This window comes from Oncorhynchus mykiss, chromosome 26 (assembly GCF_057628025.1).
Source record: "Oncorhynchus mykiss isolate SJ-2025 chromosome 26, ASM5762802v1, whole genome shotgun sequence".
NCBI classification, from domain to species: domain Eukaryota; kingdom Metazoa; phylum Chordata; class Actinopteri; order Salmoniformes; family Salmonidae; genus Oncorhynchus; species Oncorhynchus mykiss.
This window is the reverse complement of record NC_143047.1, coordinates 2,387,572-2,412,484: the sequence shown is the minus strand read 5'-3', so window position 1 is coordinate 2,412,484 and position 24,913 is coordinate 2,387,572. Positions and strand designations below refer to the sequence as shown.

Here is a 24,913-nt window from a genome sequence, read left to right as displayed (position 1 = left end):
GAATTTTTGGTGGTCTTCCTAAGCCAGGATTCAGACACAGCTAGAACATCCGGGTTGGCAGAGTGTGCTAAAGCAGTGAATAGAACAAACTTAGGGAGGAGGCTTCTAATGTTAACATGCATGAAACCAAGGCTATTACAGTTACAGAAGTCGTCAAAAGAGAGCGCCTGGGGAATAGGAGTGGAGCTAGGCACTGCAGGGCCTGGATTCACCTCTACATCGCCAGAGGAACAGAGTAGGAGTAGAATAAGGGTGCGGCTAAAAGCAATAAGAATTGGTCGTTTAGAATGTCTGGAACAGAGAGTAAAAGGAGGTTTCTGGGGGCGATAAAATAGCATCAAGGTATAATGTACAGACAAAGGTAAGGTAGGATGTGAATACAGTGGAGGTAAACCTAGGTATTGAGTGATGAAGAGAGAGATATTGTCTCTAGAAACATCATTGAAACCAGGAGATCTCATTGCATGTGTGGGTGGTGGAACTAATAGGTTGGATAAGGTATAATGAGCAGGACTAGAGGCTCTACAGTGAAATAAGCCAATAAACACTAACCAGAACAGCAATGGACAAGGCATATTGACATTAAGGAAAGGCATGCTCAGTCGAGTGATCAAAAGGGCCCAGTGAATGGAGAGGTTGGTTGGGGGTCACGGCGATTTAGACAGCTAAATCGGTAGCAAGCTAGCATAGGAGCAAGCTAGCATAGGATGGAGGTCTGTTATTAGCCAACTCTTGCGTTCCGTCAGTAGATTAGTGGGTTTCCGTGTGGTAGAGGGGATTAATCCAAATCACACAACAACGACAAAAATAAAAACAATAGATATAGTTATACAGGCCCAAGAAGAAAAATAAATAAATAAAAAATAAAATAAAATAAAAATATAGTCTGATTGTCTATTCAGATAGCAGCCGATAAGATAGCCAACGGCTAGTAGGCCGCAGATGGGCGCCCAGGCAACTTTGCGCCGGAGGAGCCAGCCGGACAATTCCCTCGGGTAGACAACGTCGGCAGTCCAGCTGTGAAGGCCCGGTGGGGCTCCGCGTAGGCAGCAAAACGGGTCCGGATAGGTGACTGCAGCCCAGGAGTGATTGATGGAACTCTTCAGCTGGCTAGCTCCGGAACAATTGATGTTAGCTCCGGAATCGACGAAAGCCGATAGTCACACGGATAGCAGCTAGCTAGCTGTGAGATCCAGGTATGGATGTCCAGAGCCAGCGGCCGAAATCCGGTATGTTCCGTTCCGAGCCGCGCTGCACCGCGCCGTACAAAACTGGCGATAGATTCTCGAGCCAAAGGACAGCTGATGACCACAAACCGTGGTTAGCTGAGTACTAACGATTAGCCAGTAAATAAGCTAACTAGCTTCTGAACCAGCTTCAGAGTAGCTTCTGGACCAGCTTCTGGCTAGCTCCCGGCTAGCTTCTGGCTAATTTCTGGCTAGCCTCTCGGAGGATTACAGATCTGAGGTAAATAATACTTTTTTATATAAATATAAATTGGTGAAGAGGATTGCAGGAGAGTGTTCTGAAGATGAGTTTTTGGAAAATTAAAAATGTGAAGAAAAAAAAAAACTTACTTGTGTGGGACACCTGGGTGACTTCATGATAAATGTCATGTAGCACACTCATTTTGGAAGTTATCATTCTGAAACTTTGCACAAGTACTGTTGCCCTCTTATGTTTTTCACTGAAATTGTCCCCATTATCCTATCTGAATGTTTGTTTTGTCTTGTTCATTTTAAAGATGATGATACAACAATAAAAATGAAAAACGTACGTTTTTTCATTGTATTATCTAAACAAGATCTATTGTGTTCTCCTATTCTCCTACATTCAATTCACATTTACACAAACTTCAGAGTGTTTTCTTTCAAATGAAACCAAGAATATGCATGTCCTGGGCCTGAGCTACAGGCAGTTAGATTTGGGTATGTTTTCAGGTGGAAATTGAAAAAAGTAGGGGGGTAGGTAGGTTAAAGTGGTCAAAATGATGTTTTTTCTGACCTTGGCAGGTCTACTACTAGCCCAACTATTTAATCATCAATGAAGCATTCCATCCCAGTGTAATGCAGCCCCTGTTTATGAACCACTTTTTAAAAATGTCATTATCCAAAACATTCTTACTGTGTCAAATGCATTAACCTACCGATGAAGGAATGTTACCCAATCCGTAAGTGTAACCCGAGAATGCCTAAACATTGAATCCTTCCGAATGGAGTAGGAGGGAGTCTGATGATACCTCCTCATGTTTCAACAAATCCTGCAAGTAAACATGCACATTTAACTCAGACACAGGTGCACGTTTTGTTGTGGAAATATTGTTGTGGAAATATTGGTTCAATAATATCTCTCAGATACCGGAACTTGTGAATTCAAATAGACATTATTACAAAGTAACAAGCCGAGCTGGCCCATGGAGCAATTGCTGGACTCAGTCTCAGTCCACTCCTTTTAGACAGTTTCATGCTTATACAAGTTTTAGTCCCTCCACTTTATGCTAATAACCATATAAATTATTTAATCTAGGCAGGGTTTCCCCTCGCCTCTAGTTCCTTGGATCAATTACATTGGTGGTGCGCCTATACATTATTTCCCAAAAACAATAAATACAGATTACTATAGGCAATTATAAGATTGCTACATGCCATTATCGGACTATAATATTACTACGGGCCATTATAGGATTAAGTACAGATAACTATAGGCCATTATAGAATTATACCAATAAGCACACTTAATCCCAGGATTACACATAGTGCCTTTACTTACTCCCTTTAGTGCTATTCAGCCTTTTAACAAGAAACACATTATCTTAACAGAAAACACCCATAGTTTCAGAGACCGACACTAAGTGATCATTGAAATGAAACGTAGGCTAAGTAATTCTATTACATTCAATTCCATTCTACAATGATTATCAATTAACTTTTTTAGTAGCAGTAGGAATACATCCACATTGTTGGAAATAGAAGAACAAAAGCTTTCCAGACAGACATGAAACACCTTGAGTGGTATATTGCAGGCCAAAGGTAGACCAGAAGGGTGTGCATCTCTTCACTCGCTCTACATGGGCCTGCAGTCCAACTTTGTCATCAGTCTGGCATTCTCTGGATGTATGGTTCTTTCAAGACAACTGGGAACTTGGGGAAAAAAAGGTTGAATCATGATGACGTCAACGATCTTCAGGTCATAGCTCTAGAAAGCGGCCATAGTTCCCGATTTACAATTCCTCGTGGATGAAAGTTCAAACGTATTTTCCTAGTCGTAGCTCATTTTTCCCGAGTTCCCAGTTGTCTTGAACTCAATAAAGTCAGGTTTTGCAGTTCCGAGTTAACAGTTGTTTTGAGCGCGGCACAAATCATGCTTCATTGACAGCATGGCCAATGTTGAATGTTTGTAATTTTAAACTAGGAAAAGAGACCCTTAATCTTAGACTTAGGACCACACAGCCACACCACTGAATAGCAGGCTAACGATTGCTTTGCAATGCTTGCAGTTAGCCGCTGATTCCTTCCAAACCACTCATTGTTGAATTTGTGATTTCCAACTTGTTGTGTAATATTTATGTCCAATCGCAGATGAGCACAGATACGTTGTATATATAATTTTTCAGCATTTTATCTGTTGCCAAAGACTTTGAACCTTCTTGGATGGGCACTTCAATTATTATTATTATTATTTTTGTAATTCTATGGCAGCACCCAAGGGGCTAGAATTTTCAAGGTCTACCCTTAGACTTGGTGGTGACGTAGTGTCCCCATGAGTGACAGAACACTGAGCCAATCACGGCGCAACGCTCCGTATTTTCTGCTGGCTTGCCCCACCACCACAGAAAGCACTGAGCTAGGCTGAAACACCTGCATTTTGGAGCTGAAACACCTGCATTTTGGAGCTGCCTTACTCAAGAAATCCAAAAAAGAGACCATGTTTGTATGCGGCTTTATTAACTCAATTATATATATTTTTTCACATTGTTTACAAACTGATATGTGACACATATTAATGCCAAAAAACAGACAAGCCCCACATTTTTGCTAAAAATGTTGGGCTTAAAACAGGTGAGGCTCTGCCCTGAATGGTCGCCACTGCTCCTATGTGATAATATATATGTAATTACGTATGCATTCCTGCAGTAATACCTGATGTATTAATATAATTGGCCTTAGAAGTAATATACAGTGTTGCGCTTAGCTAGAACGAATACCTGCATTTACATAAAAGTACATGAGAGCTCGCTAGAACATTAGTGATTCTGTTTGTATGTCCCACACATTTATATTGGATTCCTTTTGGAATGCACTTTGGTTTACACTGAAAATGTGTTATTTGTTCATCCATAGAATGTCACGTAGGACTTACAAACAATGCAAGAAGATGGCCTCATCAGCAGACGATGATGCCATAACCGAAGTGGTAGATGTTGAGATCCCTAAGCAAGAGTTACAGGAACCAACTGTGGTTGCTGTAGATGATGATTTACCTCCCATAGATGGTAAGTATTGCCTGATTCATTACCATTTTTTTGGTTACATTAGAAACAACAATACAATTATTTTGGGGAGAAAGTTAAATATCTTACCTGACCAAAGCACCAGACTCTGTTGGCTCTTTGATATTGTTTATGTGACGAGTCTGTAATATTGACACTGCAAAGTAGTAGCTAGTAGGTCAGTTCATATCAGTTCAGAAGGGCAGCAACAATGAACTGATCAGAGAGGGTGGTGGGTGCCTCGCCCCATGCAAATACTTATACCCCTTTCACACCAAGAACCAGGGTTTTACCCTGTATATTTGAAGTTGGTTTAACCCATGTCAGACCCAATCATATTTATCCTACGACATAGGTAATAACCATGCAGGGCCGTTCATGGAAAAGACCTGTTCAGCACACTAGTAGTGCTGTTGTGCTTGGGCATTACGTGACTACATACGGGTCATTGAGCACAGATCAAACCATACAGACCAACGGCTCACCCATGTTTTACACGTGTTATTAGGCAGGCCCTAAATCCATCTTGATTGTTTATGTTTTGAATAATGCGGAGGAAATAATGGTTATCCGACCTGTTTGTGTTTATCACAGATCTGTGCATTAGCCAGGCTATAAACTATAAAAAGGGCAGGCCGGTCCAGGGCGTAGTGCATTGTTACTTTGCATTGAGACAATCATTCAGAGTGCCGCACAGATCTTTCATTTGTTGTACTTTTTCTTCGAATATTATCAATTATCATTTGAGAGCAAATTTAGAGCAATAGATCACATGCAATTAATTTGATGTACCGCACATCACAAATATATGCATACTCACATCAAATAGGCTACATCACAAGTATAAGACCCATATTAAGGGTTACCTCAGTAGTTGGATGAGTGAAAATATCCCTTCTGCTCCTTGACTGAATTCCTTCAAAATGTATAGTCTGTTGTTGTGATCTTTGTGAGGCAATCCAGGTGTGCATTGGTCAGTCTGTTTCTCTGTTTTTGTTTCACAATGTTCATTGTTGAGTCCCTTCTCCTTACCTCGTATGTTTGGGGCGCCGTCAGTGCACTCAGATGCCAGATTTGACCAGTCAATATTATTATCATCAAAAACTGTAAAACGGGCTATCAGAATATCCTCTCCTCGTGTTTGTCCCTGAAGGGGCAGTAAACATAGAAGTTCCTCTCTGAATGACTCGTTTTGTGGGAAGAGGACCCAAACACATAATTGGGCGACATCATTTACATCAGTGCTTTCGTCAAGCGCAATACTAAAACATGGCACCACGGATATGTCAGTAATCAGTAGCTTACCGATGTTTTCGCCGATGTCTTCTATGTGTCTTGTTATGATCGAGTCTGAGAGTTGCAGTCCCTTACTTTACTTTAAAATAGCTTCCTTGTTTGTGAAATCAGCATACAGGTAGGGCGGCAGGTTGCTTAGTGGTTAGAGCGTTGGGCCAGTAACCGAAAGGTTGCTAGATCATATCCCTGAGCTGACAAGGTAAAAATCTGTCATTCTGCACCTGAGGCAGTTAACCCACTGTTCCTAAGCCATCATTGTAAATAAGAATTTGTTCTTAACTGACTTGCCTAGTTAAATAAATACAATATTTCAGCTGAGGCCAAAAAGCATTATTTGACAATCCCCGCTTCTGTGAAGGCCTTCTTGTTTCTTGCGAGTATCCAAGCAATCTCATTTGTTGCCTCGTTTTCTCTGAGTTGCACTATTTTGTTGTTTTTGAGGTTGCTTTGTGGCAGGTATCTTTGGTCAGATTGGGCATGGTGTGACTGGAAGTGTCACTCTAAATTTGCTCATTTGAAACAATTGACTACCTTCTGACAAATAAGACACAGAGAGCTAGTCCCATTATGCAGTACAAAAAAATACTTGTCTGTCCATTTCTCTTGTAACTTTCTGTGTTCTTGAATCAATCGTATCCTTCTCTTAGCCACCGGAGCCACGTTAGCCACGTTATCTATGTTAGCTAGCTGCATTTCCCCGCCTCCATCTTCCTGATTTTCCCGGTTCTCCGGTGGTTGTTTGTTCATAGATGGCACGTTGTTCTCCAGCTCTTCCTTCTCATTTTCATTGTCAGTAAATGTACGTTTCTTTTTTACAATAAATCGATCCATGTCTACCAGACTGCAATATTAGCTGGAAGCAAACTGATATGTGTCGGTCGCTGTAGCTGAGCAGTTGCGTTCTATTTTGGCAAATGTTCTATTTCGGCCTTTCTGTTCAACAGCTGAGCTATTGTCCCTGACCTGTTTGGAGAGCTCCTTGGTCTTTATGGTGCCACTTGCTTGGTGGTACCCCTTGCTTAGTGGTGTTGCAGACTCTGGGGCCTTTCAGAACAGGTGTATATGTACTGAGATCATGTGACAGATCATGTGACACTTAGATTGCACACAGGTGGACTTTATTTAACTAATTATGTGACTTCTGAAGGTAATTGGTTGCACCAGATCTTATTTAGGGGCTTCATAGCAAAGGAGGTGAGTTCATATTCACACACCACTTTTCCATTTTTTTTTCATTTCACTTCACCAATTTGCACTATTTTGTGTATGAAATCCAATCCAAATGAAATCCAAATAAAGATCCATTTAAATTACAGGTTGTAATGCAACAAAACTGGAAAAACACAAAGGGGGATGAATACTTTTGCAAGGCACTGTAGTGCCTAGTTAACGTATACAGTATAGTGTTGTTTGATAACTGCTGAACACAAAAATTATATATTGTATGCCTCATAAATGTATCAAATTAACATAACTTTCTGTTTATATTTCACGTTTTAGTCATTTAGCACATGTTCTTATCCAGAGTGACTTACAGAAGCAATTAGAGTGCCTTGCTCAAGGGAACCAAATCATATATAAAGTAGATGTGGATCCACTACATTACCATGCTTCATCAGCCAGTTTGCTTCAGTTGAACAAAGTGGCAAGTCACTATGTGCTACCATTTGGAATGATAGTGTAATGTACAAGACACTGGTGAAATATATAACAATATATTCCACTCATTACCTGAATTTCATTGGTGCACATGGTATTCTTGTAATTTGTCAACAATACAACGAACTATCACTTAAAACTTGTTGGGGATAGGGGGTAGTATTTTCACTTTGGATGAATTGCGTGCTCACAGTGAACTGCATCCTACTCTGTCCTAGATATTATTATTACTATTGGATAGAAAACACTCTGAAGTTTCTAAAACTGTTTCAATTATGTCTGTGAGTATAACAGAACTCATAGGGCAGGCAATCTTCCAAACAGGAAGTGAAATTCTGAATGCGTGTCTAATTTTAAGTCATTGCCTCTTCCCTTCCAAATAAGATATGGATCTGTTAGCACTTCCTACGCCTTCCACTAGATGTCCTCATTCAGTAGAATGTGGAATGGAGCCTCTGGTGTGAACTTTGACCGAATGGGAGGGGAATGAGTCACTGTCCTGGCAGAATGCAATTTCCCTGTGGCGCATTTGTCTGTGGATGTCACCATCGTTCCATTTGGCTGCAGATGAAAACGTATGCTCCGGTTGGAACGTTATTGGATATATATGAAAATAACATCCTGAAGATTGATTCTCTACTTAGTTTGACCAGTTTATTCGACCTTGAATATATATTTTTGTTTTCGTCCGAGTTCTCCTGGACCAGCGTCAATTTTTGGGCACGTGAGCTGAAAGTGCTAGCAAATGCAGCTAATTGGACACTAGTATTGGACATTATGGAACAAAACAACGATTTATTGTGGAACTAGGACTCCTTGCACTGCATTCTGATGAAAGATCATCAAAGGGAATATTTATGATGTAATTTCGTATTTCTGTTGACTCCAACATGGCGGAGAAATATATTTACGTCTGAGCGCCGTCTCAGATTATTGCGTGGTAGGCTTTTTCGTAACGTTTTTTAAAAAATCTGACACAGCGGTTGCATTAAGAACAAGTGTATCTTTAATTATATAAGAACATGTATCTTTAGTCAAAGTTTATGAAGTATTTCTGTTATCTGGCGTAGCTTTCTGTATTTCCTGCGGATATTTTGGAGGCATTTCTGAACATGACGTCAATGTAAACCGAGATTTGTGGATATAAATATGCATATTATCGAACAAAACATAAATGTATTGTGTAACATGTCATATGAATGTCATCTGATGAAGATTATCAAAAGGTTAGTGATTCATTTTATCTCTAATTCTGCTTTTGTGACTATCTTTGGCTGGGAAAAATGGCTGTGTTTTTTTTTTTTGATTTGGTGGTGGTCTAACATAAAAAATACATAAAAAATCAGACATGATGGGTAGATTAACAAGATGTTTATCTTTCATATGCTGTATTGTACTTGTTAATGTGTGAAAGTTAAATATTTCTAAATAATATTTTTGAATTCTCCGCGCCACCTTTTCAGCTTAGCTGGGGGTGGGGGTTCCCCTAGGGGAACTCCTTGCCATAACAGGTTTTAATCAAACTGCTCAAAACTGATAACTACTGAACCAAAGGTATATAGTGCCTAGTTAACGTATATGGTTTGATAACTACTAAATACTAACAATGTTACCTCATTAAGGTATCAATTTGGCATAATTTATGTTGACATGTAAAACCAAATCATCTATGGATGTGGCTGTAAATTCTACATCATAGGACAAAGTGGAAAGAGTCACTCTATGTGCTACCATTTGGAATTACACTGTAGTGTACAATTATTAAATATATTTTTTATTTAACCTTTATTTAACTAGGCGTGAAAGTTAAGAACAAATTCTTATTTACAATGACGGCCTACACCTGCCAAACACGGATGATGCTGGGCCGATTGTGCGCCACCCTATGGGACTCCCAATCACGGCCTGTTGTGAAACAGTCTGTTGAAATATCTTGTCTATATTTAACAATATATTTCACTCATTATCTGAATTTCATCGATACATTGTAAGCAGAGAGACAGGCAATACTGTATCATTAGACAAGTCAAATACAGTGCCTTGCAAATGTATTCATCCCCCCATGGAGTTGTTCCTATTTTGTTGAATTACAACCTGTAATTTAAATGTATTTTTATTTGGATTTCATGTAATGGACATACACAAATAGTCCAAATAAGTGAAGTGAAATGTAAAAATAACTGTTTAAAAAAAAAAAAATGTCATAAAATGGAAAAGTGGTGTGTGCATATTTATTCACCCCCTTTGCTGTGAACTCCATAACTAAATAAGGTCTCATGCAACCAATTACCTTCAGAAGTCACGTAATTAGTTAAATGAAGTCCACCTGTGTGCAATCTAAGTGTCACAAGATCTGTCACATGATCTCAGTATATATGTATATATATACGCATGCTCTAAAAGTCCCCAGAGTTTGCAACACCACTAAGCAAGGGACACCACCAAGCAAGCAGCACTATAAAGACCAAGGAGCTCTCCAAACAGGTCAGGGACAAAGTTGTTGAGAAGTACAGATCAGGTTTGGGTTATAAAAATATTTTCAAAACTTTGAACATCCCACTGAGCACCATTAAATCCATTATCAAAACAGTTTAAGAATTAATAAGTTTAATTGCAGCAAAAGGTGGCTCTACTAAGTATTGACTTTGGGGGGGTGAACAGTTATGCAAGCTCACGTTTTCTCTTTTTTTGTCTTATTTCTTGTTTCACCATAAAAAATAGTTTGCATCTTCAAAGTGGTAGGCATGTTGTGTAAATCAAATGATACAACCCCCCCCCCCCAAAAAAAAGTATATATATTTTAATTCCAGGTTGTAAGGAAACAAAATAGGGAAAATATCAATCGGGGTGAATACTTTCGCAAGCCACTGTAAAAAAAGAAGGTGCTCAAGGACAATGGATTAGAGGTTTTTATTGATTTTAAAACTTTAGTTGAAAACTCTCAAGTGTTTTAACTTCACTACCGACATTTAGGTAGCTATACAGTGCATTTGGAAAGTTTTCAGACCCATTTACTTTTTCCACATTTTGTTACGCTACAGCCTAATTCTAAAATTGATTCAACTGTTTTTTTCCCTCATCAGTCTACACACATTACCCCATAATGACAAAGAATGAAATATGACATTAACATTTGTATTCAGACACTTTACTCACTACTTTGTTGAAGCGCCTTTGGCATTGATTATAGCCTTGAGTCTTCTTGGATATGACGCTACAAGATTGCCACACCTGTATTTGGGGAGTTTCTCCCATTCCCCTCTGCAGATCCTCTCAAGCACTGTCAGGTTGGATGGGGAGCATTGCTACACAGCTATTTTCAGGACTCTCCAAATATGTCCCATCGGGTTCAAGTCCATGCTCTGGCTGGACCACTCAAGGACACTCAGAGACTTGTCCTGAAGCCACTCCTGCATTGTTTTGGCTGTGTGCTTAGGGTCGGTGTCCTGTTGGAAGGTGTACTTACACCCCAGTCTGAGGTCCTGAGCGTTCTGGAGCAGGGTATAATCAAGGATCTCTCAGTAATTTGCACTGTTCATCTTTAACTTGATCCTGACTAGCCTCCCAGTCCCTGCCGTTGAAAAACATACCACAGCATGTTGTTGCCACCAGGATGGTGCCAGGTTTCCTCCAGAAGTGACGCTTTTTCAATCTTGGTTTCTTCAGACAAGAGAATCTTGTTTCTCATGATCTGAGAGTCTTTCGGTGCCTTTTGGCAAACTCCAAGTCGGCTGTCATTTGTCTTTTACTGAGGAGTGGCTTCTGTCTGGCCACTCTACTGTAAAGACCTGTTTGGTAGAGTCCTGCAGAGATGGTTGTCCTTCTGGAAGTTTCTCCTATCTCCACAGAGGAACTCTGGAGCTCTGTCAGAGTGACCATCGGGTTCTTGGTCACCTCCCTGACCAAGGCCCTTCTCCCCCAATAGTTAAGTTTGGCTGAGCGATCAGCTCTAGGAAGAGACTTGGTGGTTCCAAACTTCTTCCATTTAAGAATGATGAAGGCCACTGTGTCCTTGGGAACCTTCAATGCTGCAGAAACTGTTTGGTACTATTCCCCAGATCTGTGTCTCGACACAATCCTGTCTCGGAGTTCTACGGACAATTCCTTGGACCTCATGGCTTCGTTTTTGCTCTGACATGCACTGTCAACGGACATGCACTGTGCTTTTACAAATCGTGTTCAATCAATTGAATTTACCACCTGTGGACTCCAATTTAGCCTCAGGAGGCTAACGAAATTTGGCTCAACACCTAAAATGTTACAGGTGCACAATTGAGAGCATACTGTCGGACTGTATCACCACCTGGTATGGCAACTGCCCCGACCACAACCGCAAAGCTCTCCAGAGGGTGGTGCAACATTACCGGGGGCAAACCTCCCGCCCTCCTGGACACCTACAGCACCCAATGCAATAGCAAGGCCAAATAGATCATCAAGGACGTCAACCACCTGAGCCACTGCCTGTTCATCCCGCTATCATCCAGAAGGCGATGTCAGAACAGGTGAATCAAAGCTGGGACCGAAAGCCTGAAAAACAGCATCTATCTCCAGGCCATCAGACTGCAAAACAGCCATCAATAGCACATCAGAGGAGGCTGCATACAGACATACAGTTGAAGTCCGAAGTTTACATACACTTAGGTTGGAGTCATTAAAACTCGTTGTTCAACCACTCCACAAATTTCTTTTTAACCAACTATAGTTTTGGAAAGTCTGTTCGGACATCTTCTTTGTGCATGAGACAAGTAATTTTTCCAACAATTGTTTACAGACAGATTTCACTTATTATTCACTGTATCACAATTCCAGTGGGTCAGAAGTTTAAATAAACTAAGTTGACTGTGCCTTAAAACAGCTTGGAAAATCCAGAAAAGTACGTCTTTAGAAGCTTCTAAAAGGCTAATTGACATCATTTGAGTCAATTGGAGGTGTACTTATGGATGTATTTTAATGCCTACCCTCAAACTCAGTGCCTCTTTGCTTGACATCATGGGAAAATCAAAATAAATCAGCCAAGACCTCAGAAAAAATTGTAGACCTCCACAAGCCTCTGATCCACCTCTACGCAGACGACACCATTCTGTATACTTCTGGCCCTTCTTTGGACACTGTGTTAACAACCCTCCAGACGAGCTTCAATGCCATACAACTCTCCTTCCGTGGCCAATTGCTCTTAAATACAAGTAAAACTAAATGCATGCTCTTCAACCGATCGCTGCCTGCACCTGCCCGCCCGTCCAACATCACTACTCTCGACGGTTCGGAATATGTGGACAACTACAAATACCTAGGTGTCTGGTTAGACTGTAAACTCTCCTTCCAGACTCACATCAAACATCTCCAATCCAAAGTTAAATCTAGAATTGGCTTCCTATTTCGCAACAAAGCATCCTTCACTCATGCTGCCAAACATACCCTTGTAAAACTGACCATCCTACCGATCCTCGACTTCGGCGATGTCATTTACAAAATAGCCTCCAATACCCTACTCAATAAATTGGATGCAGTCCATAACAGTGCCATCCGTTTTGTCACCAAAGCCCCATATACTACCCACCCCTGCTACCTGTACGCTCTCGTTGGCTGGCCCTCGCTTCATACTCGTTGCCAAACCCACTGGCTCCAGGTAAACTACAAGACCCTGCTAGGTAAAGTCCCCCCTTATCTCAGCTCGCTGGTCACCATAGCAGCACCCACCCGTAGCACGCTCTCCAGCAGGTATATCTCTCTGGTAGAAAAAAAACCGCACACCTATTTAGGCCAGGTGCTGGCTAGCGGAGTAGAAAACTTGAAAATAAAAGAGAGCCGCACACTCTAGGAGCTCAGATGCAAAAAATGTATTACCAACGTTTCGACAGCCAAGCTGTCTTCATCAGGGTATACTCACAAACACGGCGGGATGACTTGTTTATATAGTATCAAAAGACACAGGTGTCTGTAATCATGGCCAAGAGTGGCCTAATATCATACCAAAAGTTCATACCAAGTTGTCATGCTATATGCTCATGCTATATTCTGGCTGGTATAGTCGCAATTCATCCTTCCGGCGTGTAGGTCGTCACCTTCACATTGAAATTCGATGCTAATTTCGTTAGGTTCTCTAAGGTTGGCTTTGTTCTGTAGGTTGTCTTTGTCCTTTCAACGTGGGGACCTCAAGTCCACACGTCCTTGGAACAGGAAGTTACATTTTCGTAACAGGGCTTATATAGTAGGGAAATATGATTCCGTTCCCCTACCCCTTTGATGTTCCCAGACTCTCTCTCAATGTTAACAAAGGGATTTTCGATTGTCACATCGGTAGAGTAGAGAGAGGAAAAAGGGGAAAGGTATTTATGGGGGTCATAAACCTCCCCCCTCATGCCAATGTCATGACAAAATGTATTTGGCTGAGGTGTATGTAAACTTCTGACTTCAAATGTAGGTCTACAGGACACTGTGTATTACCATGAGTCAGTAAGCCCATGAATGTTCCAAGATGGCGTAGCAGTGCAGACGTGTTTTGTTCGTCCTCTAGTGTACTTTTGTATTTTTTTGTCTTTTTTGTATATATTTCAATTTTATTTTCAATCTCTTCTCCATTTTAGTTCAATTATACCTTCCGGTAACCTGACTCACCCAATGTGATACGGAACCGCTATTATTTGTCATTTTTAGACCTTATAGCAAGAACCACAGCTATCAGAAGCTAACCAGCTAATTAGCTACAAGCTATTTAGTAATTGTTAGCCACTGCTAGCGGCCTTTACCTTCTGCACAGCTAGCTAGCACCCACCGAGTTACCCAGTACCAAAGCTTACCCTGAGGCCCACCTCCCGGCCTACTCAGTTGTTCACCCGGACTCCACCCAAGCACGGCTAGATCACACTACTCCACCGGATCCTTGCCGTAAGCTCTGGACCTTGGCACCGGATCACCGCTGCTACCGAGTGGCTATAGTGGCCAACACCACTGCCCCAAAGCTAGCACCAGTTAGCCATGAGCCAGGCGCATCTCCCGGATAGAAAACTAAATTACTACAGCTACGATACCTCTTTCGCCATCTGGCTTGGATCCTCAGTCGACACGGCGCCCCGCTGCACCACCTCTACAGGTCTGCCGACGAATACTCCATCCGCTGTGCCTTCAACCGGCCTCTGCCGGGCTTCGTAGCAGACGCTTCTACTAGCCCCGGGCTACTAACTTTAAACGCCGCGTCGACCATGTGATATCATGGTAGCGACAACTCTGCGGCTCCCCTGTTCCTTCTATTGCTGTCCCCTGGACCCTATGATTACTTGGCTACATAGTTGATGCCCGCTGGACTGTCCATTAATCACGGTACTCCATTCTGTTTGCTTATTTATTAATTGTTTTTACATTTTTTTTAAATGAATTATTATTATATTTTTATCAGTCGGCCGCCAGCCACCGTGAACTCAGGCTCTGTGTGTAGTTAACCGACCCTCTGCCCAGTCATCGCCATTTCACCTGTCATTGTTTTAACTGATTAGCTGTTGTTGTCTCACCCGTTGATGTCTTAGTTAGCTTTCCAAATCAACACCTGTGATTACTTTATGCCTCGCTGTATGTCTCTCTCATATGTCAATATGCCTTGTATACTGTTGTTTAGGTTAGTTATCATTGTTTTAGTTTACTGCGGAGCCCCTAGTTCCACTCATTATACCTCTGATACCTCCTTTGTCCCACCTCCCACACGTGGTGACCTCACCCATTATGACCAGCTTATACAGAGATACAACCTCTCTTATCATCACTCAGTACCTGGGCTTACCTCCACCCCACCATACCCCTGTCTGCACATTATGCCCTGAATCTATTTTACCACGCCCAGAAATCTGCTCCTTTTACTCATTGTCCACAACCCTCTAGGCGACCAGTTTTGATAGCCTTTGGCCGTACCCTCATCCTACTCCTCCTCTGTTCCTCGGGTGATGTGGAGGTAAACCCAGGCCCTGCATATCCCCAGGCACCCTCAGTTGACTTCTGTGATCGAAAAAGCCTTGGTTTCATGCATGTCAACATCAGAAGCCTCCCTAAGTTTGTTTTACTCACTGCTTTTGCACACTCCGCCAACCCTGATGTCCTTGCCATATCTGAATCCTGGCTTAGGAAGGCCACCAACAATTCTGAGATTTCCATACCCAGCTACAACATTTTCCGTCAAGATAGAACTGCCAAAGGGGGAGGAGTTGCAATCTACTACAGAGATAGCCTGCAAAGATCTGTCATACTTTCCAGGTCTATACCCAAACAGTTTGAACTTCTAATTTAAATTTACCTCTCCAGAAATAAGTCTCACTGTTGCCGCCTGCTATCAACCCCCCTCCGCTCCCAGCTGTGCCCTGGACACCATTTGTGAATTGATTGCCCCCCATCCAGCTTCAGAGTTCTTTCTGTTAGGTGACCTAAACTGGGATATGCTTAACACCCCGGCAGTCATACAATCTGACCTAGATGCCCTCAATCTCACACAAATCATCAAGGAACAACCCTAAATCCGTTAACATGGGCACCCTCATTGACCTTATCCTGACCAACTTGCCCTCCAAATACACCTCCTCTGTTTTTAATCAGGATCTCAGCGATCACTGCCTCATTGCCTGTATCCGCTATGGGTCCGCGGTCAAACGACCACCCCTCATCACTGTAAAACACTCCCTAAAACACTTCTGCGAGCAGGCCTTTCTAATTGTCCTGGCCCGGGTATCCTGGAAGGATATTGACCTCATCCCGTCAGTCGAGGATGCCTGGTCATTCTTTAAAAGTAATTTCCTCACCATCTTAGATAAGCATGCCCCGTTCAAAAAATGCAGAACTAAGAACAGATATAGCCCTTGGTTCACTCCAGACCTGACTGCCCTTGACCAGCACAAAAACATCCTGTGGCGGACTGCAATAGCATCGAATAGTCCCCACGATATGCAACTGTTCAGGAAGTCAGGAACCAATACACACCGTCAGTCAGGAAAGCAAAGGCTAGGTTTTTCAAGCAGAAATTGTCATCCTGTAGCTCTAAATCCCAAAAGTTTTGGGACACTGTAAAGTACATGGAGAACAAGAGCACCTCCTCCCAGCCGCCCACTGCACTGAGGCTAGGTAACACGGTCACCACTGATAAATCCATGATAATCGAAAATTTCAATAAGCATTTCTCAACGGCTGGCCATGCCTTCCCCCTGGCTACTCCAACTCCGGCCAACAGCCCACCCCCCGCAGCTACTCACCCAAGCCTCCCCGCTTCGCCTTCACCCAAATCCAGACAGCAGATGTTCTGAAAGAGCTACAAAACCTGGACCCGTACAAATCAGCTGGGCTAGACAATCTGGACCCTCTCTTTCTAAAACTATCCGCCGCCATTGTTGCAACCCCTATTAAAAGCATGTTCAACCTCTTTTTCGTATCATCCGAGATCCCTAAAGATTGGAAGGTTGCCGCGGTCATCCCCCTCTTCAAAGGGGGTGACACCCTAGACCCAAACTGTTACAGACCTATATCCATCCTGCCCTGCCTATCTAAAGTCTTCGAAAGCCAAGTTAATAAAAAGATCACTGACCATTTCGAATCCCACCGTACCTTCTCCACAGTGCATTCCGGCTTCTGAGCCGCTCACGGGTGCACCTCAGCCACTCTCAAGGTACTAAACGATATCATAACCGCCATCGGTAAAAGACAGTACTGTGCAGCCGTCTTCATCGACCTGGCCAAGGCTTTTGACTCTGTCAATCACCGTATTCTTATCGGCAGACTCAATAGCCTTGGTTTTTCTAATGATTGCCTCGCCTGGTTCAACAACTACTTTGCAGACATGTCCGGACACAACACCTTTCAAAACATGTATGCACACAGACACTAGGACCCGTGCTCACATCCACAATACTACAATCAGAACAGTGGGGTGTGGGGTGTGGTAATGCCCCAGCCACTCAGAACAACGGGGTGTGATATTTACATCCTGCTGTGATATTAAAATACTTGCCACTTAAAACAATGGGTGTGATGATTACATTCAACAATGTGGTAATGCCACGGACATTCACTGTGTGTGATATTCAAATCCTAGTTACTCAGAACAATGGGTGTAATATTTACATCCTGGTGTGAAGTGTGAAACCGTTTTACAGAAACCACCTTACAATAACTACTGACATGTAAAACTAAGTGTGGAACGTCAGACAAATTGGGTTCTTAGGATGACTGTGTAAACATGGACAGACAATACCAATAGCGTGGGTTGCTAGTGTTCTAGCATAGCCTTTACACACACCATTTTTTTTTTTTGCTTTCTTTTGAACAATCACCCTGGAAGTTAGGCCCTATACCTGTCGTTGCATTCTTGAGTCTTGCTTTGGCACTGCTTAACTCAATAATAGTAACGCCTTTGCCTACGAATATCACTCCTGTGCGACAAACTCGCCCTTCGCTCATGTTGAAAGCCATTATAAAGCAATATTAATGACATGCCAGGAGCACAGGCCACTAAGAACACATCTCATCTCATCAACACCGACCCTGGGAGGAAATTTTCCAATAAATAGTGCAGTAAACACACAATTAGAGGGCCAAATATTGCCTCCCTTTATTACATTCTACCAATTAACAGTCAGAGGCAACCTACTCATTTGTATCGGTTTATGACTGTAATCAGCAATTTCGTAATGCCCCTAGCCGCAACAGCCTCACCTTAATAACCAGAAAAAGAGGGAGTGAGGGGGAGAGAGAGAGAGTAAACAGGGCACATAGTGGGGAACCTTTCTCAGCTCTCGTTCTGCCCATCAGAGGTGTTGTTAGTGGTCATTTCCCCAGTTACACCTCATATTTGGACAACTCATTTTCTAGGTGCCAATTCAGTCTGTAGTTATTTTTTAAAATATACTTAAAAAAGCAATCTAACAGTATCAGGTGTAGATGTTAGATGAATTTAACATCAACAGCAGTCATGAGATGATGTGTAAAACATGTTGTTTCTATCATATTTGCATTGTCACTAAATTCTCTATTCTCCTACTGTATCTACTTTGATATGGCCAATTGTTATTTTAACTCAATTTAGGAAAACAAAGCAAACACTGTTATTACCTAATTTGTTTGAATTAACTGACTTATACCGTGCATTCGGAAAGTATTCAGACCCCTTCCCTTTTTCCACATTTTGTTACGTTACAACCTTATTCTTAAATAGATTCTATTTTTTATTTTATTCTCATCAATCAATAACAATACCCCATAATGACAAAGCAAAAACCAGGTTTTTAAATGCTTTTTATTAATTTATAAAAAAAATGGAAAACAGGAATACGTTATTAACATAAGCAGTCAGACCCTTTGCTATGAGACTTGAAATTGAACTCCTTGAGATGTTTCAATAACTTAATTGGAGTCTACCTGTGGTAAATTCAATTGATTGGACATTATTTGGAAAGGCACACACCTGTCTATATAAGGTCCCACAGTTGACAGTGCATGTCAGAGCAAAAATCAAGCTATGAGGTCGAAGGAATTGTCCGTAGAGCTCCGAGACAGGATTGTGTCTAAATACAGATCTTGGGAAGGGTACCGAAACATTTGAACATTTGTATTGAAGGTCCCGAAGACCACAGTGGCCTCCATCATTCTTACATGGAAGAAGTTTGGATCCACCAAGACTCTTCCTAGAGCAGGCCACCATGCCAAACTTAGCAATCGAGGGAGAAGGGCCTTGGTCAGGGAGGTGACCAAAAACCTGATATTCACTGACAGAGCTCCAGAGTTCCTCTGTGGAGATGGAAGAAACTTCCAGAAGGACAACCATCTCTGCAGCACTCCACCAACCAGGCGTTTTATGGTAGAGCGGCCAAACGGAAGCCACTCCTCAGTAAAAGACACGACTGCCCGCTTGGAGTTTTCTAAAAGGCACCTAAAGGATTCTCAGACCATGAGAAACAAGATTCTCTGGTCTGATGAAACCAAGATTGAACTCTTTGGCCTGAATGCCAAGCGTCATGTCTGGAGGAAACCTGGCACCGTCCCTACTGTGAAGCACAGTGGTGGCAGCATCATGCTGTGGAGATTTGTTTCAGCAGCAAGGACTGGGAGACTAGTCAGAATCCAGGCAAAGATGAACAGAGCAAAGTACAGAGAGATCCTTAATGAAAACCTGCTCCAGAGCACTCTGACTTCGCCTTACAACAGGACAACGACCCAGTGCACACAGCCAAGACAACACAGGAGTGGCTTCGGGACAGGAGGAGAGATTACTAGAAACTACCTTGGTTTCCCCCTATTATCTGTGGATTAATTGCCAGAGTAGAGAACAGACGGTTTTGTGTCTCAGAATCGGTAAAAATTCTACAATGATCCAGAAAAAAAGCACCTTGTGCATTTCAGCTAAATAGCAATGTTTATATCCCAGGACAAATTAGCTAGCAACAGCAAGCTAGCTAGCTAAATTTCCATTAATGATTAATATGTTTTGACCTGTCCCCAAATTCATATAAATTGTTCAGAGTTTGTTTTGATATTTCAACCTGCGTGTCTGGATCGTGTCTGATGTGGATGGAGTAGGAACGATAGGAACGTTCGTAGGAACGGTGCGTGCAATCCAGAATCCTTGGGACGTCCCTACCCTAAACCCTAACCATACCCTAATCTTAACCCTTACCTAACCCTAACCCTTACCTTAACCATTTTACATTTCGACTTCAATGGGGGTAGGGATGTCCCAAGGATCCCGAATAGAAACAGTTTACAAATTATTATCAAATCAGAGAACAGCAACAACTCTGAGGAAAGTCTTACGTCTTGAAAGTGAACTAGCTAGCAAGTTAGCTAGTTTGCAAGCTATCAATACATTTAGCATGGGAGCTAATTAGCTAGCCTGCTAGGTAATAGTATTTGCATGGTTTACACTTACGTGGTGGTAATTCATGTGTATTGCTCCAGATCAGTGTTGTTGAGGTAGCTAGGACATCCAAAATGGACCCATAGCTAGCTAGCAAATTTGTTTTATATTTAATATTTGGATTTTGTTCGCCAATCTATGAAGGTAGCTAGTAACACTGCTGGGATTTGGTCTCTTTATGCAGCCTGTACGTAGATGCAAGAGAAAGATGCCCATGCAGAGTCCAGAGGATAAGACAGCCGAAGACCAAAGTGGACTAGGATGCTGGTATGTATGCTGTTCTACTAGCTAACTAGGTTAACCTGTTAAATCAGGTTTCCAAGAAAATTGGACTGAAGTATTGACATTTTTAATGATCAATTGTGTGCTTGTGATGTATTACAGGTCCCAGCATGCCTATGAAAGGAAAATATTGCTTGTCTTACCCAGGTACCAGCAGTCTTGGACCTATTGGTAAAATTACTTTTACAACCAGGTATTTGTGTGGGATTTATGCCAATTAAACTGAGGGATAAGGCTTGTTAGTTGCAACCCCTCGCAAATTCATGCGATGAACACGATAATTCTAACCATTGTTTGCATTATTTGTAGTAAAACAACTCTCTACTATGCTGTGCCATTATTTGTGAGAAATCAGTTTAATACAGCCTACACTGAAACTGTATTCTGTTGAAGGTTCAGTGTCTAAGGTAGAGTTTTTTGAGGGAAAGATAAAGTGGCAGGAAAGAATAATTAAAAGAACTCGAGACAGAGTGCCTGCGGGAACAGTTGAAGGGGACTGAGGAAGGAAAACAGCCACCTGGTGAGAGACATTAAGTACATTAACCCTATTTCTTATGTGTAGTCAAAGGTCTTGAAGTGGTGATCCGCAGGTACCATAAAGTCCTGAAGACCAAGAAGTTCCGGACCATGTCTGAGGCTTTGCATTACAACAACGTGGATAGAGGCACCATCACAGCCACAATACCGATCGCCAAACCCCTGTACAAGGAAATCAACAGCACCCTGGTGTTCGACCCATGAATAGAAACACTGCTTGCATTCACAAAGTGTTGTGCCGGCCATGTAACACCAGAGAATAAGAAGGTGATAGAGGATATGAAAGCAAGAGGCCATTTGCTCCCATTACAGATAAAGTATAGTATATAATTGATCGTCTCAGCTATGTTGCTCTGATAAGAGACAGAGTTTAGAAGTTCTGTTAGAAGTGAGATGTTTTTACATTCTCCACTTTATTACACAGGTCTACATTCCGTGCACCTGCACTTTAGTCCAAACCCAGGGTCCCACGTGTGTGTGTGTGTGAGTGTGCGTGTGCGTGTGAGTGTGCGTGCGTGTGTGAGAGAGTGAGAAAGCCAGTATGCTTGTCTGTGGTCCCAAAAAAAACTGTACTAAGAAAGGCAAATATACTGAGTGAGTGAGTGGGGGCACAACAGATAGTACACAGTCATGACTCTCCTGTGAAGTTCTGAAGGATCAGGTTACAGTGGGTCCGCTCTACAGCACCCTCTCTCTCCCGCAGAGGGGGAGAGGGGTGAAGTTGGCAGTTTTATAACGGTCGTAAATACCTGCAGGAACTCTCTCCCACTCTGCAGAAATGGAAGTTAAAAATCCCTTTGCTACAGCAGAGAGAGATTTTGTAGTACAGTGACATCCATGATTGGATAATGAAACAATATTTTTGAAATCCAAACAGTTGGAATGGTCCGTGGGTACTTAAAGAACAATTATGTCAGATCAGTTGTTGTTTTGGGATCTCATTAAGGACAGTATAACATAACTGTGTCTCTGAATGTGTATATTTCCCAGTTGTCAGGTTAACATCTAAATGTAGTGGAATTTATAGGATTAAATATAAAACCATATGTGAGAAGATGAAATGTAATGTTAGCTTTCTAAATGATAATTGTTTTTCATATAAAAGTTCCACCCAGTCAGTGACCACACCCACGTGAGCACAGATATTATGTCGGCGTCATGGAATGCCCCCTTTTGCCAGACTGCATAAAACCCCTCCTAACGAAATTTACTTTAGACCAAGCAGGCAGACGGTGTTGAACCGGACGTTACAAATGGTTAGACTCTATGAGACCAAAAAAACATGGAGCGTGGCTGCAATGGTAATGGTAAGAATTTAAATCTCTAGAGACCAGTACATTGCCGGGTTGCTACCTGAAATGCAGAATATCCTTTTTTTATGTATCTTTGTAGAACTTTGACATTTTCTGAGTTACACAAAATCATAGTTTCTAGTAATCTCTCCTTCAGTCTTCTGTGGACTTTATATGTTGGTTGGCAAGCAACTTTAAGGTGCATTACAACCACCAACTAAACTCTAGTGTGGACCTCAGTTCATCTTTCAATCACCAAAGTGGTGATATGCTCCTAAAAACCAATGAGGTGATGGAAGAGGTGGAATTTGCAGCTAGTCAAGCGTCAAAAATAGTTATATTTTAGCGCCTGGCTACCCAGACACGCAGAAACAGTTTAGATTAAATGATTGAATAACATGTATGTGTACATTTATTTTGCAATGCTCACAGTGTGGTCAGCATGTTAGAAAAAAGGGTTCCAAAAGTGTTCTTTGGCTGTACCCAAAACACGTTTTGGTTCCAGGTATAACCCTTTTGGAATCCATGAAGAACCCTCTGTGGAAAAGTTTCTACATGGTACCCAAAAGGGTTGTACCTGCAACCAAAAATATTTTTTTCCTATGGGGACAGCTGTGTGGAAGGACAGATGCAAAATGAGTTAATAAAAGTGATCAATGCACTTTTTGATGTCTCTATCTTTTTTTTGGGGGGGGGGGGGGGTGTATTTGTAGATATTATATTAAACTCTTATAAGTTGGAATACTTATTTTAGGGTACTCTGCCCCTATCAGTCCCTTTTAAAGACTGCATATACAGAGTCTGTTGCATGTGTAATTAACTATTGATAAGCTTTAATTCTGGCAAATAAGGATGTAACGAATAAAAAACTACAAATGCATGACTTAGTGTGAGAATAGGAAAACACTGAATAAAGGCCTTATAAATAGCCAATAATACCTGATAGGCTGAAAGGCTTTATAAGCTACTTACAGTATAATCTACAAATCAGTGCCTAATACGTATTCCTTAAAATAAAGTGACACCCAAGCCACCAAAGTACACAAGACATGTAAAGTATATACAATTAAATACTTTTTACACAGTAAATTATAATTATTCCCATATTAGTATTTCTCTACCACCTACTGAAAACTCTTTGCAATCAGTCCATGAATACATATCAAATCAAATTTGATTAGTCACATGCGCCGACTACAACAGGGGTAGTAGACCTTACAGTGAAATGTTTACTTACGAGCCCCTAACCAACAATGCAGTTTCAAAAAAATATGGAAAGAATAAGAGATAAAAGCAACGAGTAATTTAAGAGCAGCGGTAAAATAACAATAGTGAGACTATATACAGGGTAGCTCTTCCTTTCAAAGTTGCGAGCTTACACCGTGGGACTTAGAAGTACCCAGCTTTACGGCTTCATTGCTCCAGACCACCGCAAGAAGGAGTTAGAGCACTCATTATGCATTTGGGTCCCAAGGTTTTTATATGACCAATCATATCGAGTGGTTCAAATGACGAATCTGACGTTATGCCACCCGTCCCTGGTGACTTTCTTCATCAAAGATGGCTGACAAAAACATTACGGTAGGATCAAAGGTAAGTATTTGTAACTTCATAACGAGTGAAGCTAAAAATGTACAATTGAGAGGAATATGTTAGTTAATGTTGAGACAAACGATTGTGAATATTCTTTTCTCATAAAGTTAATTTACAAAAATCCCTATTTAGCAAGTTTTTTTTTCAGTTATATCCAATACCAGGTGCTTTAAACTCCATTCTTTGAATGATGCTGTGTCTGCATGTATGTATAATAATTATCCACTTCAACAGTGTTTACCACTCCTGCTCCTGGGACATCAAAGTTTACACATTGTAACTATGCAATACACTAGAAACATGATTTAAGTAAAGGCTTATTTGTAAGTCATATATACAGAAAAAAAACAGTACACTACACATCCTATGCGTATCTAACTCCCTTCATCTGCATTAATCTGAGGAGGTTCTCCCATCCATGTAGACGATTGAAAACAGGGCAGCAAAGTTTGTTTGCCACCAGAGCGGTTCAGAGCATATATATGTCCTTGTGAATAACCAGACCTTCGTACAAACTTGCTATGCTGAATTCTTCAAGCACTACCGAAGGTGCTGCCATATCCTGCCAGCATGCCCACAGGCGGAGAATGACGCGTGGAAGAGTGCGAGGAACGAGATGGGAGTAACAATCCAGGCTATTTGCTCTGAGACCAGCATAATAATGTAATGAAACAAGCAGAGAGCAGGTTTCAAACCCTCAACATTCTAGCCCGAAGTCCAGCACGCTATCGACTGTGTCCAAATCTATTAATTGGGGTTGGGGCCGATTGTGGCAAAAACACTATTAATTGGAAGTAGAAAAGGGAAAAAGTATTATTATTAGTTTTTCACAAGCGTAGCAGGCTGTGAATTATGCTAACAACATTTCTAGGATGGGCTATTAGCTGA

The 24,913-nt window shown here is 41.6% G+C and overlaps 1 long non-coding RNA gene across 1 annotated transcript; it reads left to right on the top strand.

Moving 5' to 3' along the window:
* The first annotated feature begins 4,344 nt into the window (after positions 1 to 4,344).
* Positions 4,345 to 23,052, top strand: LOC118944497 (uncharacterized). Its single transcript, XR_016492159.1, has 4 exons — positions 4,345 to 4,492; positions 20,506 to 20,588; positions 20,706 to 20,774; positions 21,166 to 23,052. It is a non-coding gene; the product is annotated as an uncharacterized LOC118944497 (long non-coding RNA).
* Positions 23,053 to 24,913: the final 1,861 nt, after the last annotated feature.